Source organism: Giraffa tippelskirchi, chromosome Y (genome assembly GCF_054371585.1).
Source record: "Giraffa tippelskirchi isolate mGirTip1 chromosome Y, T2T-mGirTip1v1.2.pri, whole genome shotgun sequence".
Classification (NCBI taxonomy): Eukaryota; Metazoa; Chordata; class Mammalia; order Artiodactyla; family Giraffidae; genus Giraffa; species Giraffa tippelskirchi.
The window spans coordinates 4,900,001-4,920,199 of NC_137290.1; the positions used below are offsets into that span (position 1 = coordinate 4,900,001).

General features: G+C 51.6%; 1 long non-coding RNA gene and 1 other non-coding gene across 3 annotated transcripts in view; one reads left to right on the top strand and one right to left on the bottom strand.

Annotated features, from left to right (window-relative positions):
* The window catches only part of LOC145537829 (uncharacterized), a 443,496-nt gene that overhangs the window by 29,217 nt on the left and 394,080 nt on the right, over window positions 1–20,199 (top strand). The gene's annotated exons all lie outside the window — the stretch shown is intronic.
* Window positions 7,756–7,828, bottom strand: TRNAE-UUC (transfer RNA glutamic acid (anticodon UUC)). Its single transcript has one exon. It is a non-coding gene; the product is annotated as a tRNA-Glu (tRNA).

Sequence of the window (20,199 nt, forward strand, 5' to 3'; positions counted from 1 at the left end):
AATACTGGAGTGGGTTGCCATGCCCTCCTCCAGGGGATCTTCCTGACCCAGGGATCGAACCTGCATCTCCCGTGACTCCTGCATTACAGGCAGTTTCTTTGCCTGCTGAGACACCAGGGAAGCCTAACCCGAACCTTGGTTAATTACTGATCCACATGCGGAGAGAATCCACCCCATTCAGTGTAACACTCTAGGTTGCTGAGGAACCGTAAGCCAATGAGCAGACCTGGTGTCTTCAAAGCACGAAGCTTAAAGGCAGAATAAAGTAGAGACGTCACCTGGATGAGAATGTTCTTCCAAAACCATCCAGTACTCTCAACAGCTTCTCAGAAAAGGGTGGGAGAGGAAAGCATGTCGTATTGCTACTACATGCTCAGAGACACGGTGGGATATTGGAAATTGGCCAAGGGGCTGGATTGCTATGACATCGCACAGATTTTCCTGGCCAGCAGTTTACACCCGCCGGATTAAAAAAACACAGACATCGTCTCAAACACAGAATACAGCGTTGGCCAGGCATTGAAGACCTCCTTAGAACTTGTTCTTCCTGGAAACCATTCCTTGGGGTTTTCTCTCCAATGCTGTGATTCTCTGCTTGACTCCAGTTTTGGCAGAGCCTTTCCTTAAGCCAGTGGTGTCAGAATTAAGCTCAGGGCTGTGATGTTTGCCTTCTAAGAAGTCATTGGCAAACATCCCCCTCTTGGTTTGTTTTCAGATTTGCTGCTGGCCTGATCTCCCAAGTTAGTGAATTAGCCAGAAAGCGTGTATCCTGCAACTTACAACGCCAGTTTTAGAAGATTAAAGCATGTTTCACTCAGGAATGACATTTAGCTGTGCAGAATTTGCGTTTTATTTTTCATTATTCTTGAGTGTTAAGTCATAAATGTGAGCTAATGACAGAAAATGTGTGTAAGATTAACATGTTAGGTGGATAGTAGACACGCAAAATATGATCCTTTCCAGGGGACTTCCCGGGTGTTCCAGTGGTTGAATCTGCCTTGCAATGCAGGGGACAGGAGTTCAATACCTGGTCGGTTAACTAAGACCCCACAGGGTGAAGGGCAACAGGCCCACGCACTGCAACTCGAGAAAACCCACGTGCTGCAATGAAGGCCCAGCACAGCCAAAATTGAAGAAAAAAAAAAAGGATCAGTTCAGTTCAGTCGTGTCTGACTCTCTGCGACCCCATGGACTGCAGCACGCCAGGCCTCCCTGTCCATCACCAACTCCCGGACTTTGCTCAAATTCATGTCCATCGAGTAGGTGATGCCATCCAGCCATCCCATCCTCTGTCATCCCCTTCTCCTCCTGCCCTCAATCTTTCCCAGCATCAGGGTCTTTTCCAGTGATTCAGTTCTTTGCATCAGGTGGCCAAAGGATTGGAGTTTCAACTTCAGCATCAGTCCTTCCAGTGAATATTCAGGACTGATTTCCTTTATGATTAACTGGTTAATTTTTTTTTTTTTTTTTTGCTATTGCAATGCATAATAAATCTGAACTATTTTTTCTGGGCCTCTTCAGGGATCACTGCCTGGTCATGGCAAAGCTTGTGTAACTCAACGAAGCTACGAGCCGTGCTGTGCAGGACCGCCCAAGATGGACGAGTCATAGTGGAGAGTTCTGACAAACTGGGGCCCACTGGAGGACGGAATGGCAAACCACTCCAGTACTCTTGCCTGGAGACCCATGACAGGATGAAAAGGGAAAAAGAGATGACACTGGGAGATGAGCCCCTCAGGTCGGAAGGTGTCCAGTGGGAAAAAAAAAACACCTGATATTTTCTTTACCTTCGCTCATGTCTTTCTCTCATGGTGCTCAGATGCATTCTGCAAGGATCTGCAGGTAGTTCTTCTATAAAGGAATCCCAGGAAGGCACTGCGTCACTTTATTTTCACTCAGTAGTTCAAAACACATCTGTTCTATCAGTTCAGTTCAGTCGCTCAGTTGTGTCCGACTCTTTGGGACCCCATGGTCTGCAGCACACCAGGCCTCCCTGTCCATCACCAGCTCCCGGAGCTTACTCAAACTCATGTCCATCGAGTCAGTGATGCCATCTAACCGTCTCACTCTCTGTCATCCCCTTCCCCTTCCGCCTTCAGTCTTTCCCAGTATCAGGGAGGGTCTTTTCCAGTGAGTCAGTTCCTCGCATCAGGTGGCTAAAGGATTGGAGCTTTAGCTTCAGTATCAGTCCTTCCAATGAATATTCAGGACTGATTTCCTTCGATGGACTGGTTGGATCTCCTTGCAGTCCAAGGGACTCTCAAGAGCCTTCTCCTACACCAACATCTCTATAAATTAAGATAAACTAGACTCCCTGTGATTTCCTATTTTATTTGGTCCCAGTCACGACCACTTAGGGACTCATTTTCGTTCCTTTGAGTTTGCTAACTGGGAATTGCGTATCTTTTTACACTGTGTTTCGGTCTGTGGGCTCCTCACTGCAGTGGCTTCTTTTGTGGCTTCTGAGCACAGGCTTGGTAGTTGTGGGGCACAGGGCTTAGTTGCTCCGAGGCATGTGAGATCTTCCCCGACCAGGGATCAAACCTGTGTCTCTGGCATCAGCAGGCAGACTTTCTTAACTACTGAACCACCAGGGAAGTCCCTGGGAATTGCGTATCTTGGAGTGTTCATTGCAGTGCTGTTTATCGAACGTGTGCGTGCATGCTCAGCTGATTTAGACATGTTCGACTCTCTGAGACCCCATCGACTGTCGCTCACCAGGCTCCTCTGCCCATGGGATTTCCCAGGCAGGAATACTGGAAGAGGTTCCCATTGTCGTTCCTCCAGGGGATCTTCCTGACACAGTGATCGAACTCAGGTCTCCTGCATTGCAGGCGGATTCTTTACCAGCTGAGCCACCAGGGAAGCCCAAGAATACTGGAGTGGGGAGCCTCTCCCTTCTCCAGGGGATCTTCCTGACCCAGGAATCAAACCAGGGGTCTCCTGCATTGCAGGCAGATTCTTTACCAACTGAGCTACCAGGGAAGCCCTAAGTGGGAATTGGAGGGGACTGCCAAAAAAACCCCTCAAAAAACAGGACTGTTAAAGACACAAGGATTCACAGAGCATCTAGCTCCGAAAGAGCAGAGTGTGAAGCTTGTGGGGAAACAAAAAGAGGCTGTCCGGATGCTCGGGTTGCCCTTGCCCTGAGCTTTGTCTTCACGGTCCTTCTCATTTGTGTTTTTCCTTGTGTTCATGAGATAGGGTGTCATTAAGGTGTATAAGGGTGTGATTCAGTTGCATATGTTTCCTGAGTTTCTCTCAAATGCTGCCTGCAGGCAGTTAAATCTCAGCACCTGGGTTGCAAGATGTATTGCACCCCCTTTAGCACTTTGACAGAATGTATCTAGAGTGATTGCAACATTGGTTCATCTGCTTCAGAACATGGGGGAAGAGTAACCACTTGTCTTTTAAGTTTTTTTTAAAACACATGCAAAATTTTTACACTCCTGCCATAAACTGTAACAGCTGGGACGGACAGTACTGGCTACCAACCTTTATCACTGATGAGTTCATCAAGGTTCTGTGAATTTGCAACGACTTTTTTTTTTTTTTTTATAACTGCTTGCCTTTTAAGGGGTCACTGTGTTTCCGTCCTTCGCAGGATCTCCTAGTCTGCAGATAGCATCCAGCTCCTGGAAGAACCACACGAGCTTCACCCCTCACCGGCGCCTCTCGGTTCTGAGACTTTTGCTTCCGTTATTTTTTTTAGGGGGAGGGTGCTATGCCCTTCCCTCCTGTCTGCCCTCCGCGCCATCCTCCTCAGCCCTACGGGGTCTTGTTCAGCCCCTCAGTTATTCCTGTCTCTTTAAGCCCCACGGCCCCTGCTCTGTTGACCGTTTTATGTTCCTCCCTGCCTTCCACGGTATCATTTGTGTTTGCACCGAAGGTGATAGTTTATTTTGTGTTTGCACTGAAGGTGATAGTTGATGAAAAATAGCCCTGTTGCTCTTGCTTGTCCTTGGGCTCAGCCTCCCCTCCAACCCCCTCCGGGGAGCCGGAATCATCCATTATCTAAAATGCTCGGTAAGGATTTCTAAAGCCGGAGTGGAAAGAAGAAATAATGAGGTCATCGTTCACCTCCGCTCCCAAAGCCCACTGTCTTTTTGAGAGCCCGAGGTGAAGCTGGTGATCCTGAAAGGCAGGCTTTCTCAGGGAGAAAGGGGATTTTGTTCACCTCCACTCGCAAAGCGCATTGTGTGTTTGAGAGCCTGAGGTGAGGCTGGTGATCCTGAAAGACAGGCTTTCTCGGGCAGAAGGGGGATTTACGGCCAGCTTTGCATATCAAAAGGAGAACTGGTCGGCCAGCCGGTCAAGTCTTACTTAAGTCCTAGAATAGAGAGAGTGGAGGGTTACCTTTGAGGCTGGGATCAGCAGGCTTTTCCCGTTGCGTGTCAGACAGTAAATACTTTAGTCTTTGCAGCCACTCAGCTCTGCACTGCGGTGTAGAAGCTTCCACCGACAGTGCCGAACCCACGAGGGTGTCCGTGTGCTCGTAAAGAGGCAGGTGAGGACTGAAATGTCAACGGTCAGTCGTTTGCACGTGTCACCAAGTCTGCTTTTGATTTTCTTCAACGATTAAAAAAGAGATTTAAAAAATATTCTTTCTCTCTAGGGCCATAAAAAAAAAAAAAAAAATAGCACGGCCTGGCCTGGATTTGGTCCTCCTTTAAGGCTAGTTTGCAGACCCCGTGATTTCAGTGAAGATTCTCTCTGCATAAAAACTTAAGGCAGGCCCAGGAGGCAAGAAAGGAAAGAGCTGTTTATTGTATGTTTAATTATTTTTGTTTGTTTCTAAATATTTTATTTCATTGTTTTTTGCAATTTTCTTTCTTTGTTGGTGGCCGCGCTGCCTCTTCGTCGCTGCTGAAGCTTCTCTGTAGTTGCCGCAAGCAGGGGCTACCTTCTAGTGGCCCTGTGCATGCTTCTCATCGCGGGGGCTTCTCTGGTCCGGAAGCACGGGCCCTAGAGCTCCTGGGCTGTGGTAGTTGCAGTTGCCAGGCTGCAAAGACAGGCTCACAAGTTGTGGCACACAGGCTTAGCTGCTTGGAGTCATGTGGGATCTTCCCCGGATCAAGAATCGAACCCACGTCTCCTGCTTTAGCAGGCGGATTCTTTACCACTGAGCCACCAGCAAAGCCCATAGTTCGTTTTGTTTTAGGTTGGCATATGATTGGAAGAACTGATGCTGAAGCTCCAATCCTTTGGCCACCTGATGCGAAGAGCTGACTGACTGGAAAAGACCCTGATGTTGGGAAACATTGAAGGCGGGAGGAGAAGGGGACGACAGAGGATAAGATGGTTGGATGGCATCACTGACTCCATGGACATGGGTTTGAGGAAACTCAGGGAGTTGATGAAGGACAGAGAAGCCTGGCGTGCTGCAGTCCATGGGGTCGGACATGACTTACCGACTGAACAACAATAACAGCTTTGTAATGTTGTGTTAGTTTCTGCTGTACAACTGGGAACCAGCCACAAGTATACATACATGCCTTCCCTCTTGAGCTCCCCTCCCCACCGGCACGCCAGCCCACCCCTCTGGGTCAGCACAGAGCGCTCAGCTCAGCTCCCTGTTCTCTGCAGCAGCTTCCCACTAGTTCCGTTTTACACGTTTGTTGTTGTTCACTTGCTCAGTCGTGTGAGCAAGTGAAGAATCGGTTCTTTGCGACCCCACGGACTGCAGCGCTCGAGGCCTCCCTGCCCGTCACCAACTCCCACAGCTTACTCAAACGCATGTCCGTTGAGTCGATGATGCCATCTGACCATCTCATCCTATGTCGTCCCCTTCCCCTCCTGCCCTCAATCTTTCCCAGCATCAGGGTCTTTTCCAATGAGTCAGTTCTTTGCATCAGGTGGCCAGAGTATTGGACTTTCAGCTTCAGCATCAATCCTTCCAGTGAACACCCAGGACTGATCTCCTTTAGGATGGACTGGCTGGACCTCCTTGCAGTCCAAGGGACTCTCGAGAGTCTTCTCCAACACCACAGTTCAAAAGCATCGATTCTTTGGCGCTCAGCTTTCTCTTTGGTCCGGCTCTCACATTCATACGTGACCACTGGAACCTGTTAAAGTGATGCAGATCCTGAGTCTCGCTGGAAGCGGCCTGTGGTGCGAAAGGGCGCAAGAAGGTCGATAGGAAGGGAAGCCACAGGCAGAGGGGCGCTTGCCGTTCCTGCGGGTGAGATTCTGGAGCAGAGCTGTGTTAGAGGTTCGCCCCTGTGAACAGGAGGAAGGGGACTGCCCGGCTGAGTCGAAGTGCTGGGGACGAGTCAGGCTGCCCTTCCCCCTTGAGAGCCTCCATCAGGAGCCACCTTGGCACAGAGGAGACCCAGTTCATTGTAGGGATTCTCTGTGGGGGACGGTGGGGCTTCCCTGGTGGCTCAGTGCTAACGCAGGAGGTACGGGTTTGATCTCTGGGTGGGGAAGGCCCCCTGGAAGAGGGCATGGCTCCCTACTCCAGCGTTCTTGCCCGGAGAATCCCGTGGACGGAGGAGCCTGGCGAGGCTACAGTCCATGGGGTTGCCAAGAGTCGGACACGACCGAGTGACTCAGCACACACACGCACGGGGGTTGCAGAAAGAGGCTCCTGGGGTGACTCTGTGGTGGTGTGTGGCAAAGGGCCAGGTGAGGTCTCAGCAGGGGCAGTGGGGTGGACACGCGGGGATGTTCAGGATGGGAGGAACAGGAGCGGAGAAGGCAGTCCGTCTAGAAGCTGACTTGTAGAAGAGACGGGTATATTTCATGCATTTTCTCCTGAATTACCTCAGTATGGATATTCATTATTTTTAATCTCCTCTCACTCACAGCTGGGAGTTATTTGAAAATATATTCCTTTTTTTTTTTTTTTTCTGGCTGCGAAACCAACTGGTGTCATTTCAAGGGGCTCTGAGGAGCTCTGGTAACCCCAGTCCTTCATGTCAGAGCAGAAGAGAATTCAACGAGAGCAAAGTGGCAGATAAGAATGATCTAATGGAATAGGATCCTTCTGAGGCTTCCAAACGGGTGGGCGACAAGTGCCACCCCAGAACTCAGTGGGCTGCAGTTTTATACTCAGAGGAAGGAGTCGGAGGAGAAGACCTTTGTCTCTCTTGAATATACGTTGTTTCCATCATCAGTTCCTCCCCCAGGTAGGGCAGGGAAATTTGTCCCCGTGTGGTCAGGCCGGGACTGTCATAAAGCACTTTGGAAAATATTTTCAGGTCCGAGTACAACAAGGATCTTTCATGTTGAAAAGTCTCCTTCCCATAAACGATTGTTTCTTATGTGCACAGAGCCCGTTTTGAGAGTCATTAACTTACTGAGTTGGTGATGGACAGGGAGGCCTGGCGTGCTGCAGTCCATGGGGTCACAAAGAGTCGGACATGACTGAGCAAGTGAACTGAACTGAGCTGAACTCACTGAGCTCCCTGGACAGGATGTGGGGCTCCTGCCACCATTGTTTCATAGTTTGGGGGCGCATCCCGTGCTTCTGCAGCATGCTTTTGTTGCTAAGCAGGCCAGCTGGGTTTTTCGGTTAAGCCAACCTGCTTTCTCCAGTAATCATTAACATACAGGAGTTTCCCATAGTTTTCTACCTATAATCCCTTCGTGGGATTAACCATTTAATTGCCTGTTTTGTCCCTTTGTTCTGTTCCTATCGGCTGTGCTGCATGGCTTATGAGAACTTAGTTCCCTGACCAGGCGTATGAGATCTTAGTTCTGTGACCAGGTTTATGAGATCTTTGTTCCCTGACCAAGCTTATGAGATCTTAGTTCCCTGACCAGGGGTTGAACCTGGACCCTTGGCAGTGAAAGCACCAAGTCCTAACCACTGGGCAACCAGGGAAGTCCAAGGAATATAGTCCATTTCTTTCATCACCCAAAATCTAGCCTCCCCACCAAAAAACAGGTGGTTGATGATTCTTTATTGAGGTATAATGTTATGGTATATTATTTATGCTTCAGTTATATTATAAAGGAGGTAGAGTGAAAAAGTTGGCTTAAAGCTCAACGTTCAGAAAGCTAAGATCATGGCATCTGGTCCCATTAGTTCATGGGAAATGGATGGGGAAACAGTGGAAACAGTGGCAGACTTTATTTTTTGGGCTCCAAAATCACTGCAGATGGTGACTGCAGCCATGAAATCAAAAGACGCTTACTCCTTGGAAGGAAAGTTATGACCAACCTAGATAGCATATTAAAAAGCAGAGACATTACTTTGCCAGTAAAGGTCCATCTAGTCAAGGCTATGGTTTTACCATGACCTTTACCATTTCCCAATGATTCGGCTCTTTGCATAAGGGGGCCAAAGTACTGGAGCTTCAGCATCAGTCCTTCCAATGAATATCCAGGGTTGATTTCCTTAAAGATTGACTGGTTTGATATCCTTGATGTCCAAGGGACTCTCACGTCTTCTCCAGCACCACGATTTTAAAGCATCGATTCTAAGGTGCTCATTCTTCTTTATGGTCCAACTCTCATGGTTCCCAGGTCTGCCCATGCACAATATGACCTTTACCGTAGTCATGTATGAATGTGAGAGTTGGACGGTGAAGAAAGCTGAGTGCTGAAGAATTGATGCTTTTGAACTGTGGTGCTGGAGAAGACTCTTGAGAGTCCCTTGAACTGCAAGGAGATCCAACCAGTCCATCCTAAAGGAGATCAGTCCTGGGTGTTCATTGGAAGGACTGATGTTGAAGCTGAAACTCCAATACTTTGGGCACCTGATGCGAAGAGTTGACTCATTGGAAAAGACCCTCATGCTGGGAAGGATTGGGGGCAGGAGGAGAAGGGGACAACAGAGGATGAGATGGTTGGATGGCATTACTGACTCGATGGACATGGGTTTGGGTAAACTCCGGGAGTTGGTGATGGACTGGGAGGCCTGACGTGCTGAGATTCATGGGCTCACAAAGAGTTGGACATGACTGAGCGACTGAACTGAACTGACAGACCCAAACTCCCATGTTCTTAAGTGAACCTCTGCTTGCTAAGTGAGACTCTTTGCAACCCCGTGCACTGTAGCCCGCCAGGCTCCTCTGTCCATGGGATTTTTCCTGGCCAAGAATACTGGAGTGGGTTGCCATGCCCTCCTCCTGAGGATCTTCCCGACCCAGGGATGGAACATGGGTGGACTCCATTGCAGGCCGATTTCTTTACCGTCTGAGCTACTAGGGAAGCCCTGAAGAGAGAGAGAGAGAGAGAGAGAGAGTGTGTGTGTGTGTGTGTGTGTGTGTGTATTTTTTTTTTCTGAGAAGCTGCTCTAGACTGAACGATGTCACCTCCAGAAATCCTATGTTGAGATCCTGACACTTAGGGCCTCCGAAGGTGACGGTAATTGGAGATGGGGCTTTGAGGAAGTACTGACGGTAAGGTGAGGTCATTAGGTTGGGCCCTGATTCCTTCTGACCCGTGGCCTTATAAGAGAGATAAGGACACAGACATACTCAGAGGGATGACCGTGTGAGGACCCAATGAGGAGACGGCCAGGAGACGGGAGTTACGGGTAGCCAGCCTGCCTGCATGTTGATCTGGGGCTGACAGCCTCCAGAGCTGTGAATTCCATTTGTGTCGTGGAAGCCTCCATCTGGGGTGCCGTGTTGTGGCAGCAAACTCATACAGAAGCATTTTGGGATTTGTGGGCCCCCGGGAGATTTGCATGAGTAACCCAGGTATTATTACAGCATCCTTTCTCTTTACAAGACGATATTTCTTTATATTCTCAGAACTGGATTAGAAGTTTCAAGTCCAGTTCAAAAAAAGAATTTTTTTTTAATCAGTAAGGTATTAAACTTTCTAGACTTCTAGCAGTGATGTGAACATGTGCTCAGTCACTTTAGCCATGTCCGACTCTTTGTGACCCCGTGGACTGTGGCCTGTCAGGCTCCTCTGTCCATGGGATTCTCCAGACAACAATACCGGAGTGGGTTGCTGTTCTCTTCACTAGAGGATCTTCCCAGCCCGGGGACTGAACCCGCATCTCCTGCATTGCAGGCAGATTTTTTAACACTGAGCCACCGGGGGAAGCCCTTTAGCAGTAATATTAGATGCCAAAATACATGGAACTATATCAGAGTTTTGAGTGAATATAAATTAGAAATCTAGCATCCGATTCATACTAAGTCAAACAAGTCGAATCAAAATGTCATCAATTTTTTTAGATAGGCAAATTTTTTTTAAGTTTTCTAAAATATATAGATTACATTGTACATGCTATTTATATGTGTGTGTGTGGTGGTTTAGTTACTAAATTGCGTCTGACTCTTGGGACTCCATAGAATGCAGCCCTCCCGGCTCCTCTGTCCAGGCAAGAATACTGGAGTTGGTTGTCATTTGCTTCTCCAAGGGATCTTGCTGACCCAGGGATCGAACCCAGGTCTGCTGCATTGCAGGTGGATTCTTTACCAACTGAGGCACCAGGGAAGCCCCATATGTGTATGTACAGAAGCTTTGCTACTACCCTTGATAAGGCCTTCAGAAGGCGCAAACAACAAAAAGGGAGATGGAGAAAAGGGAAAACATACAGCGAAACAGATGGGAGCACTGAGTATGAAGTAGAGAAAGTGGAAGAAACAAGATAAAAGTAAACGATCATCATGTGATCTGGTTGTTTTTAAACACGGATACTCTATACAAATGCCCAGTGTTGAGGCCGTCCGAGCACCTGGACGAGAGTTTCCAGACACGGGGCTCTTCAGAAGGGAGTGAAAAGTCTACCAAGAACAAAGAGCAGAGATAAAGTGGGCACTGCAGGTGCTTCAGGCCAACCTCCCGACAGACAGTTTTCACGGGTTAACAGCCAGTGTTGATAGTCTCAAGACAAAGAAAATTCCTGCTGGAAGGCTGGCGTTAGGTGATTGGTTTGGGGGTTGTTTACTGGAGTGGGCAACCTTTTCCTAATTGGGAGCGAGGAAGCTTGTGAGTAATGATCAGGGGGCTTTTGGCAACAGTTAGAGAGGGGCTCAGTCAGCTTTGGAGGGGTCCTTGGCGCAAGGCCTCGCTTCTGTGGGCTGGGGCAGGCCTCAACACCCAAGAATTGCCTCCCCCCTCCAAAGCTCCAGAGGTGTTTCTAATCAATACACTTCCTGCGTCTTGCAGGGCGTCTCTGAGCTCTTGATTACAATGGGCACACAGCTGGTGACCATCCAGGCACACAGATCAGCAGGCGTCAGACGGGCTTGCTTGGATGATATTTGGGTGTCAGTCATCACCAGGAGTGAATGTCCAGCACGTAGGTCCCCCCAGAGGCCTCTGGAGTACAGCTGACTTCCCTGAGTCCCAGAAGTCCAGGGTTTCCTCCTCTGCTTGGAAGGCTCAGAAACCCGATCCTGTCAGAGGCCAGCGGGTGCTGGGTTCACTTCAGGTTTGACCCCGCAGTCTGTCCATAAGATGAGTGAAATGATCGGTCAGACTTCAGCCCTCTCATCTGTCTTTAAGCATCATTCTTCTGTCTTTATGGACTTAGGCAGGCTGCGGTGGGTCTTCCTCACTGTGCGAGGGCTTTCTCTAGCTGCGGCACATCGGGGCTGTTCTCTAGTTGCAGTGGGCAGTCTCCTCCTTGCGGTGACTTCTCTGGTTGCGGAGCGGTGACTTCTCTGGTTGCGGAGCATGGGCCCTAGGCTCTCAGGCTTCAGTAATTGTGGTGCACAGGCTTAGTTGCTCTGTGGCTTGTAGGATCTTCCTGGACTGGGGGTTGAACCTGTGTCTCCTGCATTGGCAGGCAAATTCTTAACCACTGGGCCACCAAGGAAGCCCTGAACATCATTATTCTAAACATGATGTTCAACATTCAGCAGACTTGGGCCGCCTGATGCGAAGAGCTGACTCATTGGAAAAGACCCCGATGCTGGGAAAGATTGAAGGTGGGAGGAGAAGGGGATGACAGAGGATGAGATGGTTGGATGGCATCACTGACTCGATGGACATGAGTTTGAGCAAGCTCCGGGGGCTGGTGAAGGACGGGGAGGCCTGGCGTGCTGCCATCCACGTGGTTGAAAAGAGTCTGACACCACTGAGCGACTGAGCAGCAAAAGACAAGTCCTTCCACGGTCCTCACAAGCGTGTCTTCCTGCCCTGAAGACGGCTACGCATGCGTGTTAGTTAGTCACTGTTATTATTACTTAGGTGCTGTTCCTGACGTTGTTATGGAGACAGACACGGCTCAAGTTACCTGCCTATCTCCTCAAGGCTGGTTGGTCAGCACGATGCTTGGCAAATTCTGCTGTTGCTGCTGTTTTTCCTTCTTTCTCTTCTCTTCATGCTCACCTTTGTCCTTCCCTCCTCTCCTCCTCCTTTGCAGGAGAAATACTGTAAACAAAAGAAAGTTAATAAAAAGTAGTTTACACAGAAGTTGTATCCCAATAGTCTACTTAGAAATTAATTTATAGTTGTGTGGTGCTTTTGAATCCAAATTATAAGTGGAAGTCGTGTTCCTGGTCCGTTTGCAAGCATCTGTTGTAAGCCACAGTAGACTTGAAAGTGGTAAATAACTCAGCTGCATTTGTTTGATTTCAGTATTGTGTACTTGGAAGTCAAACTATGATGTATAATTGTGTGGTTTTTATAATATGCAATAAACGTGCATGTTGTGCACACCGACCAAGGAGCAAGGCAGCATGCACATCATCCCTTTTCCCTCACCCACTATCACCCGCAAAGCCACTTTCGCTGGCTTCGCTGCTTGGCTGCCTGGACTCAGGTGACAGCCGGTCATTTAGTTGTGGAAGGAGGGAAAATGCTCAGCGCTTCTAGAAACATTTTGAAAGTTGGGGTGAACCGTGTTGTTACTCAGAAGAAAATCTCAGTGTTTAAGCTTTACCTATTTTTTTTTTTTTTTAATTGGTTATTTAATTATGTGTGTCTGTGCTGGGTCCTTGTCACTGCCTTTGGGCTTTCTCTATTTGCGGCGAGCGGCGGCTCCTTTCTAGTTGCGGTGGTTGGGCTTGCAATTCCAGTGACTTCTCTTGTTGCAAAGCTCGGGTTCTACGGCACATGGGCTCAGTACCCGTGGGGCTCAGGTTTCCTTGCTCTGTGCCATGTGGGGTCTTCCTGAATCAGGGATGGAACCCACATCTCCTGCGTTGGCAGGCAGATTCTTTACCCCTGAGCCACCAGGGAAGCCCTCAACCTGCGTGTGTGCGTGCTAAGTCGCTTCAGTCCTGTCCGACTCTGAGACCCTGTTGTAGCCAAGCGTTCCGGGAAACAACCTCACTCAGAAGGACAGTGCAGGTTGTGGAGTGCAGTTGATGACGCCGGCGGGCCCAAGGCAGAGTCTCCTCTTAGCCAAGGACCCCGACCAGTTTTTGTGAAAACCTTATATACCCCAAGTCTACTTGCTCAAACCCACCTCCCCAAATTCCCTGAAACTAGTCTGGACAAGGTAAAAGAGAGATACGATCAAAGTTAACCCATGATTCATGTGTCATAAACCTAGATAGTTAAACAGTGGACATTTATCAATAGGCCTGTGGTCATATTCCGATAAACATATTGGAATTTATGACTTTGTTCTGTTACAGAGGTAATTAGCATATTCTTTTAGGCGATGGAGAGTCCAAGTCCTGAGGCTCTTTTATCCAGGGGTCTGGTTTTCCATGGTATGCCGTTTCTATAGACCCCGGGCACAAAGTTCAGAGTCCATTGGGAGGGTGACCAGGCGTGTAGCCTGATGTTCGCAGCCTGGCCTAAGATGGAGTCTAGCTCTGTCTGTTTCCTCCTTCAACCTGGTGGACCGTAGCCCACCAGGCTCCTCTGTCCATGGGAGTCTCCAGGCAAGAATCCTGGAGTGGGTTGCCATGCCCTCCTGCAGGGCATCTTCCTGACGCAGGGTTCGAACCTGTGTTTACAAAGACGGAAACCTGAGTACAGGACACACCCTTCTTCCCATTTCCTGCCTTGTCTGTCCATAAAGGAAGCAGCAGGACTCCTTTCTTCCTTAAGATCCTTCCTTTGATGCAGCCCCACCGTGATCCTTTTACGCAGAAACGCCTGTGTAAGTTGGGTAAGAACCTGAGGACAAACTCCTGTGTGTGTTGGCTTCCTCAGAGCCGGGGGTCTTATTCCCCAGGTTCCCGGGGCAGGAAGGGCGTCCCTGAGCTGGTGTGGTCCTCTCGTCCCGGAATCCCCCCGGGCGCCTCTGAGGGGGAAGGGTGTGGAGAAATGGAGTCCCGGAAGGGGCTTCTGAGGCCAGGAGTCAAGGCTGGGAGAGTGGGAGGCGGTGCGTTGGGAAAAGCTGTGAGGTGGGTCCCGGCAGCACTGACTAGGGCCCCGCCTGGGAGTTGATAGTGAGAAAGGGAAGGGAGTGGAACCCACCTACCACTGCTGGGTAGGAAGAGGCTCCCAGAGCTAAGGGACTCCCTCAAATAAGCCCCAGGGCCAGTGTGTGAAGGCAGGTTGCTCACACCGCAAAGCACGCCACTTGAAAATATCCTTGGCTCCAACCTTTAGCCACCTGATGGGAAGAGCCGACTCTTTGGAAAAGATCCTGACATTACCACCAAACAAACAAAAAAACTCTCGACTCCCAGGTGACTCATTTTTTAGTTGACGCCATTTTAGTGAAAGTAAGACGGTCATGGGAAAAGATCCTGATCCGGGGAGAGATTGAGGGCAGGAGGAGAAGGGGACTACAGAGGATGAGATGGTTGGATGGCATCACCGACTCGATGGACACTAGTTTGAGCAAGCTCCGGGAGTTGGTGATGGACAGGGAGGCCTGGCGTGCTGCAGTCCATGGGGTCGCCAAGTCAGACACGACTGAGCGACTTAACAAGCACTTTACGCAAGATGTCAGGGGTGCTGTGACCAGTTCAGCGTGTCATGGATTGCATGCATACATGCTGAGGGTTATGACTAAGGATGTGCAAAGACCCCCAGGGTGAAGAATCTGGTGGCAGGGGAGGGACTTCCCTGCTGATCCAGTAGTCAAGACTTGGGCTTCCAATGCGGGAGATGCAGCTTCTATCCCTGACGAGGGAGCTAGGATCCCACATGCCGTGCGGCCAAAAATCCAAAACAGAAGAGACAAGCAGTATTGTCACAGATTCAATAAAGACTTTAAAAGTGGTCTCCATCCAAAAAAAAAAATCTTAAAGAGCTGGGAGAAAAGAATGACAGTCGTTTTTATTGGGATTCCAGTAGTTGTCAGTCACCAGAACCACGGATTTGTGGAGACTTCACTCACATGAAGATCTCTAGTGCACCTTTAGGTATGAGCGTGAGAGACAGAGGGGCGAAGGGACCCCCACCCTGAGGGGGAGAGACAGAGGGGCGAGAGGACTCCCACCCTGAGGGTGAGACAGAGGGGTGAGGGGACTCCCACCCTGAGGGTGAGACAGAGGGGCGAGGGGACCCCCACCCTGAGGGTGAGACAGAGGGCTGAGGGGACCCCACCTGGAGGGAGAGAGACAGAGGGACGAGGGGACCCCACCTGGAGGGGGAGAGACAGAGTGGTGAGGGAACCCCACCCTGAGGGTGAGACAGAGGGGCGAGGGGACCCCCACCCTGAGGATGAGACAGAGGGCTGAGGGGACCCCACCTGGAGGGAGAGAGACAGAGGGACGAGGGGACCCCACCTGGAGGGGGAGAGACAGAGTGGTGAGGGAACCCCACCCTGAGGGTGAGACAGAGGGGTGAGGGGACCTCCACCCTGAGGGTGAGACAAGAGGGCTGAGGGGACCCCACCTGGAGGGAGAGAGACAGAGGGGCGAAGGGACCCCCACCCGGGGGAGGAGAGACAGAGGGGCAAGGGGACCCCACCTGGAAGGAGAGAGACAGAGGGACGAGGGGACCCCACCTGGAGGGAGAGAGACAGAGGGACGAGGGGACCCCACCTGGAGGGGGAGAGACAGAGGGGTGAGGGGACCCCCACCCTGAGGGGGAGAGACAGAGGGGCGAGGGGACCCCCACCCTGAGGGGGAGAGACAGAGGGGCGAGGGGACCCCCACCCTGAGGGTGAGAGACAGTGGGGCGAGGGAACCCCCACCTGGAGGAGAGACAGAGGGGCGAGGCGACCCCCACCCTGAGGGGGAGAGACAGAGGGGTGAGGGGACCCCACCTGGAGGGGTAGAGACAGAGGGGTGAGGGGACCCCCACCCTGAGGGGGAGAGACAGAGGGGTGAGGGAACCCCACCTGGAGGGGGAGAGACAGAGGGGCATGGGGACCCCTCCTGGAGGGAGAGAGACAGAGGGGCGAGGGGACCCCCACCCTTAGGGGGAGAGACAGAGGGGTGAGGGGACCCCCACCTGGAGGGGGAGAGACAGAGGGGCGAGGGGACCCCCACCCTTAGGGGGAGAGACAGAGGGGCGAGGGGACCCCCACCTGGAGGAGAGACAGAGGGGCGAGGGGACCCCCACCTGGAGGAGAGACAGAGGGGCGAGGTGACCCCCACCCTGAGGGGGAGAGACAGTGGGGCGAGGGGACCCCCACCTGGAGGAGAGACAGAGGGGCAAGGCGACCCCCACCCTGAGGGGGAGAGACAGAGGGGTGAGGGGACCCCACCTGGAGGGGTAGAGACAGAGGGGTGAGGGGACCCCACCTGGAGGGGGAGAGACAGAGGGACGAGGGGACCCCACCTGGAGGGGGAGAGACAGAGGGGTGAGGGGACCCCCACCCTGAGGGGGAGAGACAGAGGGGTGCGGGGACCCCCCGAGGGAGGAAGAGAGGGGGGCGAGGGGACCCCCACCTGGAGGAGAGACAGAGGGGCGAGGGGACCCCATCTGGAGGGGGAGAGACAGAGGGGCAAGGGGACCCCACCTGGAGGGAGAGAGACAGAGGGGGGATGGGACCCCCACCCTGAGGGGGAGAGCCTGAGGGGCGAGGGGACCCCCACCCTGAGGGGGAAGAGACAGAGGGCCCAGGGGACCCCACCTGGAGGGGGAGAGACCGGGGGGTGAGGGGACCCCACGCGGAGGAGCAGAGACAGAGGAGGGAGTGTACCCCCACCCTGAGGGTGAGAGACAGAGGGGTGAGGGGACCCCACCTGGAGGGGGAGAGACAGAGGGGCGAGGGGACCCCCACCCTGAGGGTGAGAGACAGAGGGGTGAGGGGACCCCACCTGGAGGGGGAGAGACAGAGGGGCGAGGGGACCCCCACCCTGAGGGGGAGAGACAGAGGGGCGAGGGGACCCCACCTGGAAGGGGAGAGACAGAGGGGGGATGGGACCCCCACCCTGAGGGGGAGAGCCTGAGGGGCAAGGGGACCCCCACCCTGAGGGGGAAGAGACAGAGGGCCCAGGGGACCCCACCCGGAGGGGGAGAGACAGAGGAGGGAGTGTACCCCCACCCTGAGGGTGAGAGCATGCGAGAGGGGCGAGGGGTCCCCCTCCCTGAGCTCCCATAGTCCCCAATCCCGTGTGCGGGAAGAAGAATTACGGAGCAAACCAGTGAGTCCTCATGAGAAAGTGCCCTATTTTCTCAGAGGACGCTCACAGCACCCGAAATGAGGACTCCATGGCCATGAGGGCCAGGGTCTCCCCTCGCCCATTCAGAGAGGGATCCCCTGTCAAGTCTTGGTGCATTAAAGCGTCCTGCAGTGCAGGAGACTCGGGTTCAATCCCTGGGTCAGGGAAGATTCCCCTGGAGGAGGGCATGGCAACCCACTCTGGTATTCTTGCCTGGAGAATCCCCTGACAGAGGAGCCTGGTGGGCTACAGTCCATGGGGTGGCAAAGAATCAGACACGAGGGTGGAACTCACACTTTGGCTGGCCTGGCAGAGCTTTCCTGTGGTTTGGGGCCTCTCTGGGGAGCTTTCAGGAGGTGGCCTCCTGCCAGTTTCCAAGGGAACTCACAGAGATGTGGGGGACCTGTTATTCTCAGCAGGCTCCCCCCTCCCAGACTTCTAGTGCTGCCTGCTTGGTGTCTGCCCTGGACACCTGCAGAGCGTCCTGTTTCTTAGCTGGGCGGGAGCTGGAGAGAACATGCCACACTCACTGCTTTCCTGCTCTGAGTTACCTGGGGTGCTGGTGGTTGTTTAGGTGCTAAGTCGTGTCCGACTCTTTTGCAGCCCCGTGGACTATAGCCCACCAGGTTTCTCTGTCCGTGGGATTCTCCAGGCAAGAATCCTGGAGTGGGTTGCCGTTTCCTCCTCCAGGGAATCTTCCCGACCCGGGGATGGAACCCACGTCTCCTGCATTGGCGGGTGGATTCTTTACCACTGAGCCGCCTGGTAGGCCCTTCTCGGTTAAATACACATTATTTAATATTTTCCTCCCCCAAACCTTGACCTGAAGCAATGTTTTATGGGGAAGAAAATGGAGTTTATGTCGCCTCTTAAATAAAACTTCTGTTTTTGTAGACAGTGTTCTGGGCTTGCTGCTCATTGTTCACAGCCAAGGAAAAAGCAAATGTGTTCCATTTTTCATTTCCCGTTTCCAACTCACTTGTTATGGATGTTGGAATCATTCCTGGGTGGGCTTCCCTGGTAGCTCATGTTGAAATCATTCCTGGGTGGGCGTCCCTGGTGGCTCATGTTGAAATCATTCCTAGGTGGGCGTCCCTGGTAGCTCATGTTGAAATCATTCCTGGGTGGGCGTCCCTGGTGGCTAATGTTGAAATCATTCCTGGGTGGGCGTCCCTGGTGGCTCAGACGGTAAAGAATCAGCCTGCAATGTAGGAGAACTGGGTTCCATCCCTGGGTCAGGAAGATCCCCTGGAGAAGGACATGGCAACCCACTCCAGTATTCTTGCCTGGAGAATCCCGAGGACAGAGGAGCCCGGCGGGCTACAGTCCACGGTGTCGCAAAGAGTCGGACAGGACTGAGTGACTAACGGTTTCACTTTTCCCTGTAAGGAACACACTTAGACTTTTCAAAAACTGTTCTGGAGCTGGCAGAGCTCTGAGCTGGTGGAAGCCATCTGTTTGTAACTGAGAAGGGATGAACCACAGTTGCCTGAATCTCTGGGGACTTGCAGCTTATGAACCATTGATTAGAAGCTCTATTAAGAGATAGACACACACACACACACACACACACACACACACACACAAAGAGAAAGAGAGAGAGAAAGAGAGATGGCTATATGCAAGGACTTTTTTGCAAACATCATTTCAAATACAGAGAATGTAGATGCTCCATTGGGGAGGTGATAAATAGACCCACATTATACTGAAGCGAGATAATTAAATATGTGAAATTGGCCATGGCAAGGATTTAATAGGCAAATTGTTCCTTCCAGGGTTCTTCTTAACCTCTTCTATTATGTTCAAGCCTTTCAAACTTAAGATCAGGAGAAAAAAGATCCCAGACCCTCTAACCCGTCTTTCTCTTTGCCCTACCAGGCACAGTCTCTCCCACACCCTCTCAAAGTCCTGGTGCCCCAGAGAATCTTCATTAAAAGGGTGGTCTGCTACCCCTGACCTTCTCTTGGGACTCTTCCCCGAAAGCGGTGGTTGACGGTGACATAGTGACAAGTGATAGAAAGCTGAAAACAGGCGTCTGGAGCTTGGAACGCCTTCTGTGCACCGCGGGTCACTTTTCTCCCTAGGATAGAAATCTCCTCTGTGTATCAGAAGAATGACTTCAGGGCCTGAGATGTCACGGATGCCAAGCCTCGCTTCTCAAGTCTTAAATCATCAAACCCAGCTCGGGGACTTGAGTAGAGATGACCTCTTCCAGCAGAGCGAGCTTTGGCAAACAAGGGAACGCTCCAGATTCAATAACTGCTCAACTGCCTTCTCCTGACTCCGGAGGCTCTCAGATCCTGGCATTAATGTGCAACCTCTCTGTCTCTCTCTCTCTCACCCTAATACCAGGTATGTTTTTTTCACGTGGTCTCTCTGTCTCACTCTCTCACTCGTATATTGCGTGTAGATTTGCAAAGTTCTCCAAACGTCCGCAAATCCTGTTTCATTAATCCTACTTCCGTCAGTCCAACAGAGTAAAGCATGCAGAGGCATCTTATTTCCATCGAGGTTAGAGAAAATCCAGAGAGGTTTCAGAGTGAGAGTGTGGTAATTTGGCTAGGGTGTGATGAAACACACCCGGGGTTGATGGCCTCAGATGGTAAAGAATCTGCCTGCAACGCAGGAGATCCAGATTCCATCCCTGGGTCGGGGAGATCCCCTGGAGGAGGAAATGGCAGCCCACTCCAGTATTCTTGCCTGGAAAATCCCATGGACCAAGGAGCCTGGTGGGCTACAGTCCATGGGGGCGCAGAGAGTCGGGCACGACAGAAGTGACTTAGCACACACGTAGCCCTGACATGGCCCATCAAGGCTA